Source organism: Mus musculus, chromosome 3, assembly GCF_000001635.26.
Source record: "Mus musculus strain C57BL/6J chromosome 3, GRCm38.p6 C57BL/6J".
Lineage (NCBI taxonomy): Eukaryota > Metazoa > Chordata > Mammalia > Rodentia > Muridae > Mus > Mus musculus.
The window spans coordinates 120,615,133-120,640,071 of record NC_000069.6 but is presented as its reverse complement, the minus strand read 5'-3'; the positions used below and the strand labels follow the sequence as shown (position 1 = coordinate 120,640,071).

Genomic DNA, 24,939 nt, shown 5'->3' with positions numbered 1-24,939 from the left:
TATATATTTTGATTTCCAACTTTGTGTTTATGGAATTGGGATTTCCACGTAAGCAAATGTATGTGTCTCTGTATCTGTATATGTTTCTTGTGTTACATCCTTAGCTCTTTTGCTGGTCTGGCAGGTGAGACAAGGTTTCTGTGTATAATACTCTGGCTGTCTTAGAACTTGGTTTGTAGAGCAGGCCTAACCTTGAACTCACATAGATCCACCTGCCTCTGCCATGTGAGTGCTGACCTTTCTTGCATTCCTTCTTCCTGGGACCATAGTCTGATTCTGCATATTGTCCTATATCAGTAAACAATTGTTTCCTATATTTTATTTTGTTTTCTAATGGTTCATAGCAAAGAAACATGGACAGTAGTCTGTAAGAATGGGAATAAAGATTCCAATAGTACCATTAAAAATAGATGGTTGGTGTTTAAATTCAGATTTTACCATTGAAATGGAAATAATCCACACTCTAAGACATCATGTTTCTTCTAACTCTTTAGTGCAGCTATCACTTTTTCTTTAACTAATGAAATTAATTTGGGGGAGAGATTGTAGCTTTACTGAAAAATTGTTTGTCTTTCTACATAGGACTGTGAACCCTTTTGAGCTAGTTTTTTTGAAAGGTACATATTTGGCATCTGTGTTCATATTTTACATGAGAATGATCAATAATATTGCAGCATTTATTGGAGATATTCTCCTTTTTCAATTTCATGACATTCTTACATGTTCAAACATCTGTTGAATATGGGTCTCTGATTGTTCTACTCTTTCAATATTGTGCTGACTATTCTGGACCTTATATCGTTCCATATACATTTTAGATCATTTTGTCAAGAGACATAGTAAATAAAAAAGGGAATGGAATACATGTAATAGTAAAGTTGACGGTGGGGCAGACTGAGAGAAAATGGAGCCATCTGTACAAGTGGAGAAAATACAGAGGAAGAGGAAGAAATGGCTAAGGGAAAGGAAGAATAAGAATAAAATATAAAATTTAATGAGAATGACAATGCCATGCTGAAACCTACTATTTCACATGCTAACTTAAAATATAGCTAATAAAAGTCCATAAAATAATCTCAGTGTTGAGTATATAGAACATGTTGGAAGGATTGTTAAAAAAAAGTTTTCCTATCAGAGTACAGTGAGCACAGAGTACAGTGAGCACAGATTAGAGTGAGCAAAGACTGCAGTGAGCAGACTACAGTGGTCATCGAATGCATTTGGCACAGTCTACAGTGTATACTAACTACCTCTGAATTTACTCATTCATTTGTTTTGTCATCATCCTTTCATAAATTTTGATCCACATAGTTTGGCCACAGCAAATTTAATTGTTTCACTGATTCATTTCCATTGGTGATGAAGTAAAAAAAATCACATTCTTATTTCAAACTTCAATTGTGCATTGCAGGGGCATGAGTAAATATTCTTTTCAAATTAATTCTTTATGATTCTTTACATAGACAATTGTTTTATCTGTCCATAAAGACTGTTTTACTTCCTTCTAAATTTATAGATGTTTTATTAGCTTCTCTTATACTTCTGCATCAACTAAGATATTGAAAAGAGTGATGACAGAGAGTATGCTTGTGTAATGCCTGGTATGGCAATGAAAGAATCCATGGTTTTGTCACCACGTATAAGATTAATTGTGGATTTTGATAGACGCTCCTTATTAAGTTAAGGAAGCCTCTCTAGTTACTGCTGAGTTCTCTCTTAAATGTAAAAAGCTGTTATATTTTTCAAACACCACTCTCCCCTCTCTGACATGACCATACAGTCTTTCTTTTCTAGCCCAATGATGTGATAGATCTTACTAATTGCTTTCACACATGAAGTCTTGACTTTTCTCAAGTTGCATGAAAATTAACCCTTGGCTTATTGTCAACTATCTTTCATAACTTAAATTTTAAATTACTTTCCATGTGAAAGATATTTATTTACTGTTTGTCTTCTATTCTATAATATATATTCAACATCATGATATATACAATAAACACCTAAAATTTTATCGATTTGTAAAAATGCAGAAAAAAAGAAGTTTGTTAACTACTTGAAGAAAATGATAACTTTTTACAAAGAGGAAAGTGCCTCCAGTGTGGCTATATAATGCTTTCCAGGTCTCCTGGGACCGACAACTGTAGATACTTAAAAGGAGATGCAGGAGGATGCTCATAATGGCTGTCTGCCCGGTGCAGGGCACTTAGGTCCACTCTCAGTGAATATGCAGTGGGTCAGTTATATGGCAACAACAGAAGGGACAATACCCCCTCCATGTTTCAAAACAAAACTTGCTGTTACTTGAGTCCCAGGAGTGAGGAAAGGGTGAAGTCACAGCCATCCTTGTAATATGAGAAACGTAAATTACAAACCGTATTATGGAATTATGAGTTAATATAAAGAGCGCCGAAAAATAGAAGCAGTTCCTTGTAAATGACTCTGCCAGCACAGTTTATCAGCTTGTAGTGATAACCAGCTTTACCTGTAAACTGAAATTGCATTGCGGGAATCTCCAACCCATTGAGTTAAATGTATTTCATTTATAACTGCTCAGCGAGCCATGAAAGACCCAGGGGCATTTAGGAGTCAGAAAAGCTGCCTTTCTTCCAGAATGTTGTAATTGTAACCACACTACAAAGAATAAATGATAAATGAGCCCATGATAGATGAACATAGTATGAATTATATTTAGAAACTCAAATATAAACACATCAGATTATTTTGTGCAAGGATTTTTTCCCACCCTTAGCTCAAGGAAGGGGGTCTATTTTTATAAAGCAAATTGGAGAAGGAAAATGGAAGACACTCACAAATGCATAAAAATGCACGTGGAATTCCAATATGCAAATGATAAGTCTTTCTTTTGTACACACTGCAGATGAAGAGCAGAGAGTACATGATCACAGCTGAATTCTCCCTGGGATCTTAGACAATGTAATACTAGCAGCCACCCTCAGATCAGCCACACCCCGGCTGCAGCTTCACAGAGCCTGCCTCCTCCTTCCCTCCACGAACCCTTCACACCGGCTTCCTTCATTTTTGTTTCAAAAAGGCAGAAATGAAGCCAAAATCTTTTGTGTAAAGAAAAAAAATCACTATAAAGAGGAAGGCGAATCATACGCAGTTATTTTTGAAAAAGATTTTGCTTTAAAATTAGAAACTCCCTCCTAACCAGGAACACTTCAAAACATTTACTCTGCATCTCAAAGGCCTGGCTGTGGCTGCTGTGCTGGGAGCACTGATGGGACCCTGATGTTTTAGGGGATGAATAACAGGATAATTTCTTGCATTGTTTAATCTTTTTCTCTTGTGCTTGATTTTTGCAGTTTGTTCGAATAAATGTCTACCTAATTATACTGTCACGAAGAGCATCAGACTTCAAAAAATATCCCGAATTAACTAGTACAGAAAACTCTCCTTGTTCCTCAGGTGATTGATATGAGACTATGAGATAAAATTATTTTTTCTGGTCCAGTGATGTTCAGTACAATCCAAATGATGTATTTATCCACATCCTATGCCTGAGATCCCTGAATACTGTCTTTTAGGGAACAGGATGGGGCTAATTTAACTTCCTGGAGAAAAAGACCTTCTACTGGATTTTCTGGGTGAATCTTAAATGTCTTCATATATGTTATAGGAGGAAAGATACAGAGGGATTTAGGAAGAAAAGACAATGTGATCATGAAGGCAGAGATTGGAGAAATGGAGCTACAAGCGATATATGTGTAACGTGCACACCTGATGCCTGAGGAGCTCAGAAAAGGGAGTGATATCTCCTGAAACAGTAGTAAGGGATGGTTGTAAGCTACCATGTGGCTGCTATGGACTGAACCTGGGTCTTTAAGAGCAACAGATGTTCTAACCACTGAGCCAACTCTCCAGTCCCCTTAATCTCACACACACACACACACACACACACACACACACACACACACACACACACAGAGAGAGAGAGAGAGAGAGAGAGAGAGAGAGAGAGAGAGAGAGAGAGAGAGAGAGAGAGAGAGATTGATTGTGGATTGATGTGCACATGTGCTTCCATGTGACTACAAAGGTCAGAAGATGGTGTCATATCTTTTGAAGCTTGAGTTATAGGCAACTGTGAGCCACATGATGCTGATGTTAGGAGCCAAACTCTGCAAGAGCTGCCTTACACACACACACACAAACACACAAACACACACACACACACACACACACACACACACACACACACACACAGAGAGAGAGAGAGAGAGAGAGAGAGAGATTGATTGTGGATTGATGTGCACATGTGCTTCCATGTGACTACAAAGGTCAGAAGATGGTGTCATATCTTTTGAAGCTTGAGTTATAGGCAACTGTGAGCCACATGATGCTGATGTTAGGAGCCAAACTCTGCAAGAGCTGCCAGCACTCTTACCTGTGTTGCCATCTCTCCAACCTAAATAGATAAATTTCAGATTATCTAGGAAAGAGGTACTTGGAAGATAGTAGACTCTTTTACAGGAAGTATAAGCCAGGTTAAGAAAAATTGTGCTTGGAATACTTTGGTGAGGTTTCTTAATATTTGGGATCCAGTTGTTAAAGACAGCTCTCACATTTCAGCCTGATGTATCTCTGTTGTGTGCTCATAGCTCACTGGAATGGTCTCACATGCCAGCAATTTGTGTGGAAGTTTGAGTAGAGAATGTTTGAAACTCAGTGTGCCACAAGGCATAGAACTGAGATGCCACCAGGGGTAGAAATTCAAGGCTGGAGCATGCAAGGCTTGTTGGGTAGAAGATGGGGATGGTTCTGGGAAGAGTTGTGGAAGGTGAATATGATCAAAATATATTGCATCAAATTCTCAAGGAGTTAATAAAATATTAAAACAAACTCAGTGTTACAAAATGAAATTTAAAAACCAATAGAAGGAATAAAAGTTGATTGCCCTGTCTATTGTCCCTACTTGTTGCCTGATGGTCAAGCTCCATTAACAGTAAAACAGTGTGGACTTGAGCAATTCTTCCCTCACTGATGGCCTAGGAAGCCATGCCCATGGTTCTCAGAGGGGTTATATGTCACTAGTGTGAAGTGAAGGGCAATAGGCATGTGTAGATTTGAAAGGCAGGAAGTCGGTTCATTCAGGCTCAAGGATTTAATTTGGAAGGACAGTAATTGTGGCTGGGTGTAGGAAGTGGGCAAGCATCTTGAGGTACTAAGTTGTCTTCTCTCTCTGAGACCTTGAGCAAACTGCTGGACTCCATGAGTATCACGGGCAGTGACGGGCACACCGTGTCACACTTGTGTTTCCAAATCTGAGTATGTTTTCAAACATGATAGAGAACACCGTCTAATGTACATTGCTTTGCTCTGTTGACCACAATGTTTTCAAGTTGTAGTATGGTCATTAAAATTAACAGTATGATCTTTATTCTATCATTATGATGGTCATGCATGTATCATTTTGTGTGTGTTTGGGGGAGGGGTCATGAATCTAGAAAGTGGCTCATGAGAGGAAAGGAAGAATCCTTACTGGAGGTGGGGGGTAGAGAGTGGAATACGTGCACATCAAAACAGAATTTGGCACTAACTGGAGGGAGAAGAATGAACAGGCAGTGAGAAACAGGTATGGGGAAGGGTAGTTAGGAGGAGAGGAGTGAAACAAAGAAGAAAGATACATTTGTATGAAGATCCCATGATGAATCATATTTATTAATATGTACATGCCAACTTATAAATAATTTAAATATATGTATGACATGAAACGTAACATTTTTAAAAATATTTTATTAGATATTTTCTTTATTTACATTTCAAATATTATTCCCTTTCCTCATTTCCCCTTTAAAAGTACCCCTGTCCCATTCCCGCTCCCCTTACTCACTAACCCTCCCACTCCTGCTTCCCTGTCCTGGCATTCCCCTACACTGTGGCATTGAGCCTTCACACGACCAAGGGCCTCTCCTCTCATTGATGTCCCAAAAGGACACTCTCTGCTACATATGTGGCTGGAGCCATGGGTCCCTCCATGTGTACTCTTTCGTTGGTGGTTTAGTACTTGAGAGCTCTGGGGGGACTGGTTGGTTCATATTGTTGTTCCTCCTATGGGCCTGCAAACCACACAAGTAAATCACATGAAGTCCATTTATAATGTAATATGATCTTTCATTTCCATAACTTTCAACATGTAAAACTGAAACTATTTCTATTAAACAATGACTTCTTATTCTCTGCCCTACCACCCATACTCTCACCCCAACCCTGCCAGAAGACACCATTAATTCTATGTTCTGACTCTGTAATATTTTATACAGGTGCAATCATATAACACTTGTCACTTTGCAGTGGCATAACTTCATGAAACTATTTCTCTGGTTGTCTCAAGTGTGACTACATATCAACTGCACTCCATTTTAATGTTGAATAATATCTTATTGTGTGTACATGCCACATTTGTGGTTTTCTGTTGATCCAAAAAGAGTTACACGTTATACCTGCTAATGTTTCTTTAAACACAAATGTGCAGATTTCTCTTTGTGATTCTGCTTTTCAGTTCCATTGGGTGTACATCCAGGAGTGGAACTACTCTATGATGTAATGATATATTTTTAGTTTTTCAGCAACTGTTGAACTGCCATGAAGAATGACTATATTTTATCTTCAGTTAAAGAAGTCTCCTTTCTCCACACCCTCTGCAACATTCATATATATATATTTGATAGGATGCACAATAATAGGTGGAGCTTGTATCTCACAGTTGTTTACATTTCCATAGTGACTATTCATGTTGAGCAGTTTTTCAGGCACTTACTGGTAATTTTTAGATCTTTGGCAAAATATATTTTGAACACATGTGCTGACTTTTAGATTATAGTGTTTGCTTATATGTTGAGTTTTACAACTTCTCTAATGTTATGGATCTTAATCCCCTGACTTTCAAATACTTTCTTCCATTCTGTGGCTTGTCTGTTACTCTTGGTAGATCTTGTGAAGCACAATTTGATTGCTTTGTCTTTTGTTTCTTGTACTTTTGTATTATAGTAAACATATATTATTATTGCATTTTAGAAAAGATTTTCTGCCTGTTTTTAAGAGAGTTTTCTTTTTAAGTTAACTGTAGGCTTTAAAATTAGGGCTTTGCTTCATTTTGAGCTACTTTTTGTATCTGGATTAGGTCAGGTTCAGAACTCATTCTCTTGCATATGAATATAATTTTCCTACTGTTATTGCTCAGAGAAGCTATTCCTTCCCTGAATGGTGTGTGAGTTACTTTTCTTCACTGTTCACAAAATTCTGATGTGCTAGAAGAAGGGTTTATTTGGGTTCACATCTTCAAGTGTCTGTCCATCATGGTAGGGAGGACACAATGCAGCTATTTTTCAAAACACAGCAAGACAGGAGACAAATAAGAAACACGAGTTCCACTGGATTTTCCCTTCATTGCCTAAACCACACAGAGACAACCCCCCCCCCCCAGCCCATGGGATGGTATTAACACATGTATGACGTGCAGCATAACATCTAAACAATGCAGGTCTATGATGTTAAGTGTATAGAATATGTCTTCCTCCCCAGTTAAATATCTCTGGAGAGATCCTGACAAACATTATACATTCCTAGGAAAAATAATACAGTCAAGTTGACAAAGAAGTTGCATAGTGACAGATGGTCTTGGTGCCACTTAAAAAAAATTACCTTTGCAAATATCCATTTCTGGGCTGTTTTCTTCTATGCCATTGGTCTGTACCTACTAAGCCATAGCCTCCCCTGCACCAGTTTGTCCTGATTACTGTACCTTCATCATGAGGTCAGGAACATCATGTGTGTACTTCTGCTTTGCTCTTTTTCAAGGTCATTTCACCTATTCAGGATCCCTTGAGATTCCAAATCAATTTTAAGCTTCCATTTTCTGTTTCTATAAAGCCATACAAGGATTGTTGTAGTGATGGTATTAAATTTGTACATCACTTTGGAAACTATAGGCATACCATCGTTGATGGAAAAAACAAACAAATCAACCTACATAGCTCTCACCTTAAAGGAAATAAAATATAGTTTCTTCTAGAACCAAATTGGAGTGACAACAACCTGGAAACGTAGATATAGAGTACCTCAAAAATTCCATGTTCCAATGTGGAAGCAGTTTCATGAATGCTTTTTAGTTCTACAGAACAAAGGAAGTAAAAAAAAATCCAATCAAAGCTAGTTTACAACGCATTGTTGCATACATTAGAAGGGTGGTTACAACAAGATGGAGGAAGATTTTCTATCATCCCAAGATGCTACCGGATAACATTCTTAGCTTTTGGTTGATGGAAGCTGGAGATTTGCTCATTTAACAGATTCCCAAAGGTTTTTTATGTATTAGTTACAGCATGTTAGTTTGGGTTTAGAGTTGACCAAGGACAACTCAGAGGGCTAAAGCCAGCTCAGAAATGATTAGACTCTGGGCATGCAACCTTCCAACCTCTCCATACCACAGCAGTTCAAATCAATCAATCCTTCTTTGTAGACATACAACTTCTGTCCAGGAGTTCTTATCCATGTCATATTAAATCATAACCCACAAGAAGAGAATATACTTCCAACAATTTATGTACTTAAGAATTTTAAACTGTTTATTATTAATGACAGTGTGTCTCAGTGTGTGCATCTTTAAGTGTGTAATAAGTAGTTTTTATTCAGTTTATTGGATGAGTATATTCATATTTCATCAGATTTTGAAAGGTAACACCCATTATTTCTGAGATATTCTCTTTGATCCAGTTTTTTACTCTTCTTGAAATTCCACAGATTAAAACAGTCCTTGCTAGTTTTCCCAAGGTTCCTCAGTTTGCTGATTTTTTTAAAAAAATATATATTTTGTTGTGTTCTTCAGGACACAGTAAGAATGAAAATTCGTATTATCTTGTTTTCAACTTCACCAATTCTTTCTTCAGTCTATTCAAATATGTCTTTGAGTCCTTCCAACAAATTTCATTTAAGCTATATTACTTTATTAAGCTGATTTATTTTTACAGGTTTTATTCACTTCAAATCCTGATCACTGTCCCTGTCCCCACTCTCCCAAGAGTCTCTCCTTCCATCCCCCTTCCCCATCTCTTCTGAGAGAGGTCTACCTTGAGTATCCTCCAACCCTGGCACATCAAGTATCTCCAGAGCTAGGCTCTTCTCCCACTGAAGACAAACAAGATAGTCAAGTTAGGGGAATGAGTTCTACAGACAGGGAACAGCTTTTAGGTATAGTCTCTGCCCCAGTTGTTTGGGACCCACATGAAGGCCTACCTGTACATCTGCTACATATGTGTGTGTGGGTGGAAGGTGGGGGTGGGGGTGGGGACTAGGTTCAGCCCATGTATCTTCTTTGGTTGGTGATTCAGTCTCTGAGAGCTCCTGAGGGTCCAGGTTAATTGACTCTAATGGGTTAATCTTACCCCCTTAGGGACTCCCAAACCTTCCCTCAAATCTTCCTTAAGAGTCCCCAAGTTCCACCCAATATTTGTGTGAGTCAAAGGACAGCCTTGCTAGACTCCTGTTTGCAAGCAAAACAAAGTATCATTAATAGTGTTAGGGATTTGTGTTTGCCTATGGGATGGGTCTCTAGTTGGACCCATTGCTTGACCATCTCCTGATTCTCTGCTCTATCCCTGGTCCCTGCCATTTCTTGTAGGCAGGATAAATTTTGGGTCACAATTTTGTGGCTACATTGGTGTCCCTATTGCTCCACTAGGGTTCTGGCTTAGCTACAGAAAGTGGCCTCTTCAGATTCCATATCCCCATTGCTGTGAGTCTTAGCTAAGGTTACACCCTAGATTCTTGGGAGCCTCCCCTATCCCAGGTCTCTGACCCATCCTAGATATGCTTCCCACCCCCACTTTCAGTTATGTTATTGACCCAAGAATTTCCATCTGTTTTCATTTCAGATGTTATTAAATTTTCTTTACTGGTAGGGTTTTCATTTTTTTTTCATTAGGTATTTTCCTCATTTACATTTCCAATGCTATCCCAGAAGTCCCCCATACCCTCCCACCCACTCCCCTACTCACCCATTCCCATTTTTTGGCCCTGGCGTTCCCCTGTACTGGGGTATATAAAGTTTGCAAGTCCAATGGGACTCTCTTTCCAGTGATGGCCGACTAGGCCATCTTTTGATACATATGCAGCTAGAGTCAAGAGCTCTGGGGTACTGGTTAGTTCATACTGTTGTTCCAACTATAGGGTTGCAGATCCCTTTAGCTCCTTGGGTATTTTCTCTAGCCCCTCCATTGGGGGACATATCATCCATCCAATAGCTGACTGTGAGCATCCCTTATGTGTTTGCTAGGCCCCAGCACAGTCTCACAAGAGACAGCTATATCTGGGTCCTTCCAGCAAACGCTTGCTAGTGTATGCAATGGTGTCATCCTTTGGAGGCTGATTATGGGATGGATCCCTGGATATGGCAATCTCTAGAAGGTCCATCCTTTTGTCTCAGCTCCAAACTTTGTCTCTGTAACTTCTTCCATGGGAGTTTTGTTCCCAATTCTAAGAAGGGGCAAGGTATCCACACTTTGGTCTTCATTCTTCTTGAGTTTCATGTGTTTTGCAAATTGTAACTTATATCTTGGTTATTCTAAGTTTCTGGGCTAATATCCACTTATCAGTGAGAACATATCATTTGAGTTCTTTTGTGATTGGGTTACCTCACTCAGGATGATGCCATCCAGGTCCAAATATTTGCATAGGAATTTCATAAATTCATTCTTTTTAATAGCTGAGTAGTACTCCATTGTGTAAATGTACCACATTTTTTGTATCCATTCCTCTGTTGAGGGGCATCTGGGTTCTTTCCAGCTTCTGGCTATTATAACTAAGGCTGCCATGAACATAGTGGAGCATGTTTCTTTGTTACTAGTTGGAACATCTGAATATATGCCCAGGAGAGGTATTGCGGGATCCTCCAGTAGTACCATGTCCAGTTTTCTGAGGAACCACTAGACTGATTTCCAGAGTGGTTGTACAAGCTTGCAATCCCACCAACAGTGGAGGAGTGTTCCTCTTTCTCCACATCCTCGCCAGCATTTGCTGTCACCTGAATTTTTGATCTTAGCCATTCTGACTGGGATGAAATGGAATCTCATGAGTTGTTTTGATTTGCATTTCCCTGATGATTAAAGATGCTGAACATTTTTTCAGGTGTTTCTCAGCCATTCGGTATTCCTCAGTTGAGAATTCTTTGTTTAGCTCTGAGCCCCATTTTTTAATGGGGTTATTTGATTTTCTGGAGTCCGCCTTCTTGAGTTCTTTATATATATTGGATATTGTCCTCTATCTGATTTAGGATAGGTAAAGATCCTTTCCCAATCTGTTGGTGGCCGTTTTGTCTTATTGACCGTGTCTTTTGCCTTACAGAAGCTTTGCAGTTTCATGAGGTCCCATTTGTCAATTCTCGATCTTACAGCACAAGCCATTGCTGTTCTATTCAGGAATTTTTCCCCTGTGCCAATATCTTCGAAGCTTTTCCCCACTTTCTCTTCTATAAGTTTCAGTGTCTCTGGTTTTATGTGGAGCTCCTTGATCCACTTAGATTTGACCTTAGTACAAGGAGATAGGAATGGATCAATTCACATTCTTCTACATGATAACCACCAGTTGTGCCAGCACCATTTGTTGAAAATGCTGTCTTTTTTCCACTGGATGGTTTTAGCTCCCTTGTCGAAGATCGAGTGACCATACGTGTGTGGGTTCATTTCTGGGTCTTCAATTCTATTCCATTGGTCTACTTTTCTGTCACTATACCAGTACCATGCAGTTTTTATCACAATTGCTCTGTAGTAAGCTTTAGATCAGGCATGGTAATTCCACCAGAGGTTCTTTTATCCTTGAGAAGAGTTTTTGCTATCCTAGGTTTTTTGTTATTCCAGATGAATTTGCAGATTGCTCTTTCTAATTCGTTAAAGAATTGAGTTGGAATTTTGGTTCATGCATTGAATCTGTAGATTGCTTTTGGCAAGATAGCCATTTTTACAACGTTGATCCTGCCAATCCATGAGCATGGGAGATCTTTCCATCTTCTGAGATCTTCTTTAATTTCTTTCTTCAGGGTCTTGAAGTTCTTATCATACAGATCTTTCACTTCCTTAGTTGGAGTCACACCAAGGTATTTTATATTATTTGTGACTATTGAGAAGGGTGTTGTTTCCCTAATTTCTTTCTCAGCCTGTTTATCCTTTGTGTAGAGAAAGGCCATTGACTTGTTTGAGTTAATTTTATATCCAGTTACTTCACCGAAGCTCTTTATCAGGTTTAGGAGTTCTCTGGTGGAATTTTTAGGGTTACTTATATATATTATTATATCATCTGAAAAAGTAATATTTTGACTTCTTCTTTTCCAATTTGTATCCCTTTGTTCTCCTTTTGTTGTCGAATTGCTCTGGCTAGGACTTCAAGTACAATGTTGAATAGGTAGGGAAAAGTGGGCAGCCTTGTGTAGTCCCTGATTTTAGTGGGATTGCTTCCAGCTTCTCAACATTTACTTTGATGTTGGCTACTGGTTTGCTGTAGATTGCTTATTTATCGTGTTTAGGTATGGGCCTTGAATTCCTGATCTTTCCAAGGCTTTTATCATGAACAGGTGTTGGATTTTGTCAAATGTTTCTCCCCATCTAAGGAGATGATCATGTGGTTTTTGTCTTTGAGTTTGTTTATATAATGGATTACATTGATGAATTTCCGTATATTAAACTATCCCTTGCATCCCTGGAATAAAACCTACTTGGTCAGGATGGTTGATTGTTTTAATGTGTTCTTGGATTCAGATAGCGAGAATTTCATTGAGTATTTTTACATCGATATTCATAAGGGAAATTGGTCTGAAGTACTCTATCTTTGTTGGATCTTTCTGTGGATTAGGTATCAGAGTAATTGTGGCGTCATAGAATGAGTTGGGTAGAGTACCTTCTACTTCTATTTTGTGGAATAGTTTGTGCAGAACTGGAATTAGATCTTCTTTGAATATCTGATAGGACTCTGCACTAAACCCATCTTGTCCTGGGCTTTTTTTGGTTGGGAGATTATTAATGATTTCTTCTATTTCTTTAGGGGATATGGGACTGTTTAGATAGTTAACTTGATCCTGGTTTAACTTTGGTACCTGGTATCTCTCTAGAAATTTGTCCCTTTCATCCAGGTTTTCCGGTTTTGTTGAGTATATACTTTTGTAGAAGGATCTGATGGTGTTTTGGATTTCTTCAGGATCTATTGTTATGTCTCCCTTTTCATTTCTGATTTTGTTAATTAGGATGCTGTCCCTGTGCCCTCTAGTGAGTCTGGCTAAGGGTTTATCTATCTTGTTGATTTTCTCAAAGAACCAGCTCCTTGTTTGGTTGATTCTTTGAATAGTTCTTCTTGTTTCCACTTGGTTGATTTCACCCCTGAGTTTGATTATTTCCTGCCGTCTACTCCTCTTGGGTGAATTTGCTTCCTTTTTTTCTAGAGCTTTTAGGTGTGTTGTCAAGCTGCTAGTGTGTACTCTCTCTAGTTTCTTTTTGGAGGCACTCAGAGCTATGAGTTTCCCTCTTAGAAATGCTTTCATAGTGTCCCATAAATTTGGGTATGTTGTGGCGTCATTTTCATTAAACTCTAAAAAGTCTTTAATTTCTTTCAGTATTCCTTCCTTGACCAAGGTATCATTGAGAAGAGTGTTGTTCAGTTTCCACGTGAATGTTGGCTTTCCATTATTTATGTTGTTATTGAAGATCAGCCTTAGTCCATTGTGGTCTGATAGGATGGATGCATGGGACGATTTCAATATTTTTGTATCTGTTGAGGCCTGTTTTGTGACCAATTATATGGTCAATTTTGGAGAATGTACCATGAGGTGCTGAGAAGAAGGTGTATCCTTTTGTTTTAGGATAAAATGCTCTGTAGTAGATATCTGTTAAGTCCATTTGTTTCATCACTTCTGTTAGTTTCTCTGTGTACCTGTTTAGTTTCTGTTTCCATGATCTGTCCATTTATGAAAGTGGTGTGTTGAAGTCTCCCACTATTATTGTGTGAGGTGCAATGTGTGCTTTGAGCTTTACTAAAGTTTAATGAATGTGGCTGCCCTTGCATTTGGAGCATAGATATTCAGAATTGAGAGTTCCTCTTGGGGGATTTTACTTTTGATGAGTATGAAGTGTCCCTCCTTGTCTTTTTTGATAACTTTGTGTTGGAAGTCGATTTTATTCGATATTAGAATGGCTACTCCAGGTTGTTTCTTCAGACCGTTTGCTTGGAAAATTGTTTTCCAGCCTTTCACTCTGAGGTAGTGTCTGTCTTTTTCCCTGAGATGGATTTCCTCTAAGCAGCAGAATGTTGGGTCCTGTTTGTGTAGCCAGTCTGTTAGTCTATGTCATTTTATTGGGAAATTGAGTCCATTGATATTAAGAGATATTAAGGAAAAGTAATTGTTGCTTCCTATTATTTTTGTTTATAAAGTTGGCATTCTGTTCTTGTGGCTGTCTTCTTTTTGGTTTGTTGAGGGATTACTTTCTTGCTTTTTTTAGGGTGTGGTTTCCATCCTTGTATTGATTTTTTTTCTCTTATTATCCTTTAAAGGGCTGGATTCGTGGAAAGATAATGTGTGAATCTGGTTTTGTCGTGGAATACTTTCATTTCTCCATCTATGGTAATTGAGAGTTTTGCTGGGTATAGTAGCCTGGGCTGGCATTTGTGTTCTCTTAGGGTCTGTATAACATCTGTCCAGGATCTTCTGGCTTTCATATTCTCTGGTGAAAAGTCTGTTGTAATTCTGATAGGCCTGCCTTTATATGTTACTTGACCTTTTACCCTTACTGCTTTTAATATTATATCTTTATTTAGTGCATTTGTTGTTCTGATTATTATGTGTCTGGAGGAATTTCCTTTTTGTTCCAGTCTATTTGGAGTTCTGTAGGCTTCTTGTATGTTCATGGGCATCTCTTCTATATAGAAGTTTTCTTCTATAATCTTGTTGAAGATATTTTCTGGGCTTTTAAGTTGAAAATCTTCATTCTCATCTACTCCTATTATCTGTAAGTTTGGTCTTCTCATTGTGTCCTGGATTTCCTGGATGTTTTGACTTAGGATCTTTTTGCATTTTGTATTTTCTTTAATTGTTGTGCTGATGTTCTCTATGGAATCTTCTGCATCTGAGATTCTCTCTCATCTCTTGTATTCTGTTGCTGATGCTTGCATCTATGGTTCCAGATTTCTTTCCTAGGTTTTCTATCTCCAGCGTTGCCTCAGTTTGGGTTTTCTTTATTGTGTCTACTTCCCTTTTTAGGTCTTGGATGGTTTTATTCAATTCCATCACCTTTTTGTTCATGTTTTCCTGCAATTCTTTAAGGGATTTTTGTGCTTCCTCTTTAAGTTCTTTTACCTGTTTAGCAGTGTTCTCCTGTATTTCTTTAAGTGAGTTATTAAAGTCCTTCTTGATGTCCTCTACCATCATCATGAGATATGTTTTTAAATCAGGGACTATCTTTTCTGGTGTGTTTGGGTGCCCAGGACTGGGTGGGGTGGGAGTGCTTCATTTTGATGATGGTGAGTGGTCTTGGTTTCTGTTAGTAAGATTCTTACGTTTGCCTTTCGCCATCTTGTAATCTCTGGAGTTAGTTGTTGTAATTGTCTCTGGTTAGATATTGTTCCTCAGGTGTTTATGTTAGCCTCAGCAGACCTAGCTCTCTCCTGAGTTTTAGTGTTCAGAGTACTCCTCTTGCAGGGAAGGTGCCCAGATATCTGGAGTTTGAACCTGCCTCCTGGCATAAGTTGTGATCCACTCACAGAGGTCTTAAGATCCCGTGGAGGGCCCTGTGTATACTTTAGGCGTGTCCGCAGCCTCCAGGCCCAAGCTACCCTGGTGCTGGTGGGGATTGGAAGGGACTTGTGCCCCTGATCAGGCCGGGTTTTCTGCTTCCCTAATTAATGCAGTCTCAGGTCCCGCACGATTGGATTGGAGCAGCAGCTGTGTTCCACTCACCAGAGGTCTTAAGATCCCATGGAGGGTCCTGTGGGTAGCTTGCGGGTGTCAGCAAACTCCGCACCCAAGCTACCCCGGTGCTGGTGGGGACCAGAAGGGTAGTGTTTTCATTTTTATTCTATATGATTTTCTTGACTTTCTCCACAAAGTCCTTTGAATTCTTCTATACACTATAATAAAATCTTTCTCTAGATATACTTCCAGGAGAAGGAAGGCGAAAGCAGTTAGCACAACTACACTCATAACAGCTTTATTCATAATAGTGAGAAACTGGAAACAACCTAGATATCCTTCAAGTGAGAATGGAAAAAGAAAATGTGGTACATACATATGGTGGAGTACTACTCAATTGTAGAAAAAGATGACATCATGAAATTTTCCGAGCAATAAATCTCAAAATAAAAATCATCCTGAATAGGTAACCCAGACCCAGAAAGACACATATAGTGTGTACTCACTTATAAATAAATAGCTATTAGCTTTTAAGTAAATGACAATCCAGCTGCAACCCAGAGACCCAGAGAAATGGTTAGATAAAAAAGAAAACTTCCACTGAGGAGAGACCCTTGGTCTGGGGAAGGCTCAATGCTCCAGTGTAGGGGAATGCCAGGGCATGGAGGCAGGAGTGGGTGGGCGGGTGGGTGGGTGGGTGGGTGGGCGGGTGGTTGAGCACTCTCATTGAAGCAGGGGGGGAGAGGATGGGATGGAGGGTTCTGGAGGGAAAACTGGGAAAGGGGGGTAACATTTGAAATGTAAATAAAATATCCAATATAAAAAAGAAAAAAAAAACCAGAAAGTCATAGTGTAAAGAACAGAAAGAAAGAAAGAAAGAAAGAAAGAAAGAGAAAAAGAAGACTATGGAGGATGAATAGAATATATTTTTGTGGGTAGACTTGGCGCAAATGGTGATGGGAGCCAGAGGAACCAGCAACTGGGGGATAAAGGATAGAGGAAGAGAGTGTAGAGGGTCATAACTGAGATTGAGGGGGCATGTGAGGGCTGTGGAAATCTAGTGCAGTATTAACCTCCTGCAATCTATGAGGGCAACCTTAGGGAGGACTTCTAGTAATAGAGGATATGGAGTCTGAACTGGTCATCTTTTGTAGCTAGGCAAAGCTTCCATTGGTAGGACTGGGTTGGCATTTGTTTAAGCTGTTGGCCACTGGGGTCCCATGGAGATCCCTGAACAACCCAGGATGATGCTAGAATGAAATGTTGCTCTCTGACAGCAGGGCCAAGTTGCTGAGGACAGCATATTGAATGTAGAAAGGTCAAGCTGGTGTTCGCATGGGGCCTTCATCCTTATATTCTAGTCTCTTAAGCAATCTGCGGGCTATAGGAAAAGAAGCCTAGATACAACTCTAGCTACATCTGTCTTGCTTGCAAGATATGCTGGGGCAATGGGACATAGAACTTGTGAGACTAGCCAATCAATGTTTGATTTAGCTTGAGGCCCATATCATGAGAGGGAGCCAGTGCCCTACATAGCTTGAATGTCTAGGAACCAGAGTCTGGATAGGACAGAGACCTAGGGTAGAACATAACATGATTGGCAAGGAATTCCTAATGATATCTGTAATACTTATAGATTGGTGCCAGTCATCACCCAAGGGGCTTCTTCTGGCTGCAGATGGGAGCAGGTGCAGAGACCCACAGCCAGACATTATTTGAAGAGACAGTCTAAATTGGAGGTCTTCGTAAGGTCTCTCCCTTTGGAGATCAGGAAATCTTGTAAAGGATGGGCAGGGAAGATGGTAGGATAGTAGGAGGCAGAGGAGATGGAGGACAGCAGGATAATATGGCCCACCAAATCAATTGAACTGGACTCACTTGGGCTCGCAGAGACCAAAGTAGCATAGGGCCTGCATGGATCTACAACGTCTTCTCTGCATATATGTTATGGTTGTCAGTTTGGTGTTTTTGTGGGACTCTTAACAGTGGGAATAGTGGGTATATTTTTGACTCTTTGACTGCTCTTGGGTCTCTTTTTTCCTATTGGGTTGCCTTTCCCAGGCTTTTGTCTTGACTTATTCTATCTTATTTTGTCCTGTTTGGATGTCATCTCTTGGAGGTCTACTCTTTTCTGAAGAGGAAAGGGGAGGTGGAGAGGGAATCTGAGGCAAGTACAGAGAGGGAAAACTGGTTGGGATGTATTGTATGGGAGGAGAATCTATTTGCAATTACAAAAATGAAAAAAAAAAGAAAACCTGAGTTGTATGAGCATTTGTGCCAATGCTTATGACAAAGTGAAACAATAAAAGTGTATGTTAGGATCACACCTCATCAATAACATAAATGCATTCACAAATGTAATGACAGCTTTAACATTAAAACAGTATATTTTCTCTTTTTTTTTTCCTTTTTGTCATTTACACTGAATGGTTACAAGCATTGATACACACTGAAGTTTCATCATCATTGGTAACATCTTTCTAGCATGTTCTTTCATCCACACAGTCAAAGGAACAATAAATCAAGTTTTGATTTCTGATGTTTGCTAATTTTAGTTATATAAATACTCCTATCAGGGCTGACTTCAAGCTGCAAGTGAAATGTCATTATGCATGTAGTTGGTAAAGTATTATGAAGTTTTCCCAATGCAAAGGCACAGTGGGTATAGAGTCATGAGCATGTACAACAGTAAAATGTAATAAAATCATGAAGAAGTGAAGTGTCTCAAGTATTATGATCACCATTTTAGTATCACTTCATCACAAACCACCTAGCTTATTATATATAGTTCTTATAAAGTCATTTTAAATATTACCTGTGGTCAACAATCATCTTGCAAAATTTCTAAAACAATTACAGTTTGCTTTAGCTGACTGGTATGAGTTAGTTCTAGTATGCTGTGTGGGGCACTATTGCCTTGGAGGAAAGCTGCTGATATAAGCTAGATCTAGTAGACTGTGTGGGACACCATTGCCTTGGGGAAAAGCTGCTTACAGCATGTCCCTTGGTGGTTATGAGAACCAGCTAAGATACTTTATATGAAAGTATTTTGACACACGAGATGATAAATAAATAGAATATATTCTTACTGAGATTATTAATCAAAGGCTCAATTCAAGGATGTTAAGAAATACATATTTGGCTTTAATGCTTGAGAAAATAAATGTGAATCAAACTGAAGCCTAACTTTGCTATTCTGTTTTGTTACAGTACACAGACAAAATGGAATATCAGAATCGATCCTCTCTAAGAACACAGTATTTGACATGAGTGATTTTCCTGAAGGTACCTTAAAGTTTTCCTTCTATCCTATAGGACATCCTATGTGACACGTCCACCAGCATCAGTGGTGTACATAATCCAACTCTAATCCTAGTGTGAGCAAGATGGACTTTATGACAAGTGCCTTGCGTCTTCTCTAGTGTTTGTGAGAGACTTGCCTGCCTGTATATTGTAACACGACTCTTGATGGATTGTCTATCTAGGGACTCAACAATTTGCCTTAGGTAATGGTCCATTGATGGAAACTTTCTTAATCATAGATGAAGTTCCTAAAAAAAATGGTGCCCTAATTTAATCAACTAGAATAATCATTGTTACATTTGTTACTTTTTTAGCAAGTGTTTATTGTGGCGAGACTATGTACTGGTTTGGCACAGTTTGGGTCACTGGAACTAGAACTCTGATCACTCAAAACCAATAGATAAATTATACAGAGCAGAGTCCTAGTCCCAAACCAAGATCAGTTCTTCTTCCAAGTCACTAAAGCTTTTGCACTGTTGGAAAGTAGAAACTTTTGTTAAATTCTACACTGTGTTTCTCACCATTTCCATGTTGACTGGTGGCTCATGTTCTAGTCAAGTACATTGTGTTAAGTCTTGAGAATCTTATTATGCGATGTCAAGGGTTTGTTCTTAATAACTTTAATGGGATTATTTTTCTGATTAGGAACTCAAGCATGTCTATGGTAAAATATTTATAAATGTAGAAGAAAGACATTAGCAACAACAACAGCAGCAATAAAATTACATCTTTTACCCTAACAACTATGTGCTGCTCATTGTAAATATTTTTAATATTTCCTTTCCAACATCACACACATATGTTGTATATAATTGTCAGTTTTACACATACATACACACATAATCCTTCCTCATAGTTACAGGCTAATTTTTCTCAGATTCAACCAACCATGGGTTGGATTTGTTTAAAAGATGTAGTTGCTCTGAAAACACATGTATAGCTAGCATTATATGCACTGAACGGATTATATTTAAGAGAATATATTTACATACATAAACATATGCATATGCAATGACAGAGTCCACGAGTTGGAAGGAGAGTGGAGAGGGTATATGGGAATATTTGGAGGGAGGAAAGGGAAGAAGAAAATGTAATTAAATTATAATCTTGGAACTTAAATAAAACCACATTGATAACAACAAAATACCTTCATTGAAAATGCACAGATGCTATCTGGGCATCATTCTCTAAATGTAACCTTAAGATAAAACTCTGCGTAGCACACACATATACTAGAAGTAGTCTAGAAGTAAGGCAGTGGTTCTCAACCTGTGGGTTGCAACCCCTTTGGGATTGAATGACCCTCTCACAGGGGTCCTATATCAGAAATCCTACATCAGATATTTACATTATGATTCATAACAGTAGAAAATTTCCAGTTATGAAATGACAACGAAAATAATTTTATGGTTGAGGGTCACTATATCATGAGGAACTGTCTTAAAAGATGGCAACATTATGAAGGTTGAGAGCCACTGATTCAAGGCATACAGGAAGATGGACATAGATTACATTCAGATAGTGTGTTATTTACAGAAGGACTCAAGTACCTGTTGGGCACTACAATCTCTCTGGTGGATATTGGCTCCCACATCACCTTTTCTATAATAGAATGAGTACAGACATGAGTTTTCATTATATTTGCCTCAGTTTCATATATATCATTGTGTGCATTATCATAAGTTGATGTTGCTAAATATTAGGCTCATTCTACTATTTTACTATAAGAAATATATAAAAAATGTACAGAAGAATTATAACTTTTTGTTTATTTCTTCCTATTAGTTCTGAGAAATAAATTTCAAGTGTATATGAGATGATATTTTTCAAATGCTCTTCATATCTATTTCCATTTCTCAGAGTGAGATAAAATTGCTTTCACTGCAGCATTATATAGGAATTTGCATCCTTTACATTTCTGCCAGCTCTGAATATTCACTTTTTTAAGAAATTCATTTTTAGTAGATGTTCTATGAATTGATTTGCTTTTCTAAGACTCCTAATAAGCTTCATTTTATGATTATTTATTCTTTTGATAACTTTCAAAGCTCTGTGTCACTCCCTTTGTTCATTCCCTTTCTTATGAAGGGATGCTCTGTTAATTTAAACACTTTCCCCTTTTGTGGGACCCATCTCGACACATTTTGAGCAGGAGTGATGGATAATCAGATCCGTTTCCTCTTTTTGCTTAGCAGTGTAAAACATTTTGAACAAAACATATGGGAAGAGACTTAAGCATATTTACACAGTACGCATCTCACATGTACTGCCTTTCTCCCATTTTAAATAAATTAAATTAAAATTTTAGCTGCCAAGTGGCACAGACTGGCAATATATACATACTCCCTAGTTACACAACAGACAAGCAGCTAACGTCACGATTTATGTATGTGTGCTCAATTAGGAACGAGTCTAGTGCCAAGTTAATCACAAATTTGCCATAAACTAAAGTTCATTACTGTTGCATGAGAAGAAATATTGAATAGTACTGTTTACATTTGGTCTAGTTTCTCCCATATAAGGAAGAAAATTGCAGGGAGCTTTTTTTTTGGGGGGGGGTTGTAGATAGAACTGCCATTTATTGGATGCTAGCCAGGCACTTAACACTTTTAAGTACTCGATTTATACTCAGTGATTTTATCTTCACCACAACTTGTAAGGTACTCGATATGTTCAGCCCCATTTTATGTACAAGAAGTTGAGGCTTGACATGTTCAAATGACTTTCACAAGATAATTTAGTGAGTAAGTGGGTACCATGTGAGTTCATCCTAGACAGCTGGCCTTAGCCTTTGATAGAGGTACCTTTTTATACTGGCGTCTGGCTAGAAGCAGAGAAAGCCTTTGGATAATTCATTTACTGAATGCCTTCAGTAGGCTAAATGCTACAATCAACTTACAGAGAGGAAAGATAAAGTAGGGTGCTTTAACTTATAAAATAAACTGAGATAAGTACTTTGGAAAAGGCTGAAGATTCTATGGAAACAGAAAAGAAATATAGTAAGCTCAAGATTTGGGATATGAAGCCTTGAGGGATCCAATTATACAGTGGTCTTGGCTATTTCCTCAGAGGTTTGGGAATGCTCTGAAGGGCAGCTTTCTGGGTATGCACATCTTTCAATACCTGTCATTGTAACGGGCTCCCAGACCTTAGCACAACGGATGTCATGATGGAAATACCACTCAGGCCATAAAACTCATCACATAGACAGTAGCATCAACCAAAATTAAAATAAGGACCTAAGCCATAAAGCCCATCATTTATGAAAGTCTCTGAATGGACTTACATTGCTTGTTGGCTTATAAAGTTCTGCTTCTGACTAACTGTTCTTGATAGCTGAAGTATGGCAACCCAGAACATGTTTGTTTGTGCTTAAAACCTCACCCCAAGAAAGGCTTGGGGGTACCCTAGGATCCTAAACACCTAGTATAGTTGTCAGCCAGTTAATAAAGACTTTCCATTATCTTAAACTCATGTCCTAGCAGTCTTCTGTGGTGGATACGACAAGTGCTGGATAGTTTTACGTCAACTTGTCACATGCTAAGTCATCTGAAAGGAGGGAACCTTGATTAAGAAAATGCCCACATAAGATTGACAAACGCCTCCATTGCAGGCAGATCTGTAGCCTTTGGGGGATTTTATTAATTAGTGATTCATGATGGAGGGCTCAGCCCATTTTGGCTGGTGTCATCCCTGGGCTCTGGTGGTCCTGGGTTCTATAGGAAGCAGGCTAAGCAAGCCTTGATGCTTCATTGTAGCAATAGAAACTCTAACTAGGGCATTCCAGAACATCATTAGTTAGTTTTACAGTAAAATCTTTATGTGAAACTGAGCAAAGCCCACAATTTCCTGTGTTATGGAGAGAAACACATCAACCAGATTTTAAATGGGAGATCAACAGGATCCAGGTCCAGTATCTTAACCTGTGAGGTATAACTCCGTGATGCAGATAGGCATCATGGAAAGTTTGGCAGCAGATGATGGTTTCTGACTACATTACAAAAAAGTTAACTTACAATCAAACAATGAATCCGAAGCATTTCTGGAAGGGTTTGCCCATGGTATATCTCACTGAGGTTTTGGTTCTGAACATACAACATAAACACTGTGCTGTGTATTGTACTATAAACACTGCCTGAAATACCTCAGCTCAGATTTTAGATGATGATATGTTATCAATCGTAGGGCTTTCTGTTACACATGCAAAGTAATCTGTTTTTGCAGAAAGTGAGTAGTTTAATTACATAATACAAATATACTCAATATTTTTCCACTATCTTTTCTCAGTGCACTAGGTATCAAACTATATACGTTCAGGTCATATTGTGCGAGGACATTTTATTTTTACAAATTCTTTAAGAGGTTGGTCCACATGCCAGTGTTCCCAGTCCCTTGGAGGGAAACTCACTTTTCCCTCTGGGATTCCAATATCTTATTTTTCTTATGATTACTCATTGACGTGGTGGTGTGACTTCTCTGCTGCTATGAATCTTTGAGACTAAGGACCCTCCATACATATCAAAAGGTTGCCTCAGAACCTGTGCACGTGACCATTCAGCCCAGCCACACCTTCAGAAAAGTGGTTGGGTTTCCATACTGGATATGTTTCTTCATGATGGACATAGCACACACCCAGATACACACACATTCTCCCATATGAACAGAGATTTGGAAGCTCACTTTCCAAATCAAACTATGAGCAATATAGGTTCTTAAAATCACAACCTTACTTCTTTTGTCAATTGAATACAATTTTTTTCTTATCTTTGAGCCACCAATGTAAAAGTGGCCATTTTAACATGCTCTTAAGCATAAGTGAATTACCTTCTTTTTCTTACCTTTGTTAGTATTGTTAAAGAGCTTCAGCAATTGTTTTGGCCACTTCCCAGACTTTCAATCCTTTTTTAATAACAATGCAAAAGGAATGAGTTTCAGATTGGGTTATATGTAGCCAAAGACATTTATTAATAAAGTATCTTAAAATGTGAGCTGTTTAAAACTCTTTTCTATGCAAATGAATGTTGAGATGGAAACTTCAGTCTTCTGTGCCAAGCAATTCTTGCTTTTCAACTTCTGTGTTAAACAATGGTGATTTGACACAGCAAGTTAGCTCCTTGCTCCAGGAAATACCTGCTCCTCAGAGATAAGACTTGAATCTGGCAGAGATTACTTATCCAGACTGACAGCCTAGGGATCAAGACCCCTTTCAAGGTTCCTTCTCACTGTGCCACCAATCCAAGTTTACTCTTTCATCAGATGGGCAGAATCGTAACTACTCTCTCCCTTGCAAGACCTGCCTAAAGTCATCCCATCCTATAAACCTTATAAATATTATTCCATCATCTTGCCCTTCTTTGCTTAGACACAACTAAGTCTCTATTGAAGCAATGCTTATCTTCATAAGGTACTAAGAAATTTAGCTTTCCTGGACCAGTAGTTATAGTTATGGTGGTGATCTTTTGAGAATAGACCCAGTCAAAAATCCTCGTGAATCTCATAAAATGTGTAGTTTCAGGAGCTAAGGCTGATGCTGACCCCGGTATTTCTTGTCTAGATTCTCAGGGAATACTAGAAATGGAGATCCCCTGGGCTTCTTATCTAGAGACTTTCTGGCTGCAATGAGTTGAAAAGGTACGTCTTTGAGTTAGAGCTATAATTTGTTTTATTTTCAACTACCAAATGTCTCCTAGGAATAAGAAATTCTTGCATAGAAATCTTCTGATGGTATGGTCGGA

The 24,939-nt window shown here is 38.6% G+C and overlaps 1 long non-coding RNA gene across 1 annotated transcript in view; it reads left to right on the top strand.

Moving 5' to 3' along the window:
* The window catches only part of 6530403H02Rik (RIKEN cDNA 6530403H02 gene), a 432,399-nt gene that overhangs the window by 246,661 nt on the left and 160,799 nt on the right, over positions 1 to 24,939 (top strand). Inside the window, exons 10-12 of the long non-coding RNA NR_130170.1 lie at positions 3,327 to 3,429; positions 19,112 to 19,186; positions 24,759 to 24,835. This is a non-coding gene — a long non-coding RNA (RIKEN cDNA 6530403H02 gene). The remainder of the gene's footprint in view (positions 1 to 3,326; positions 3,430 to 19,111; positions 19,187 to 24,758; positions 24,836 to 24,939) is intronic.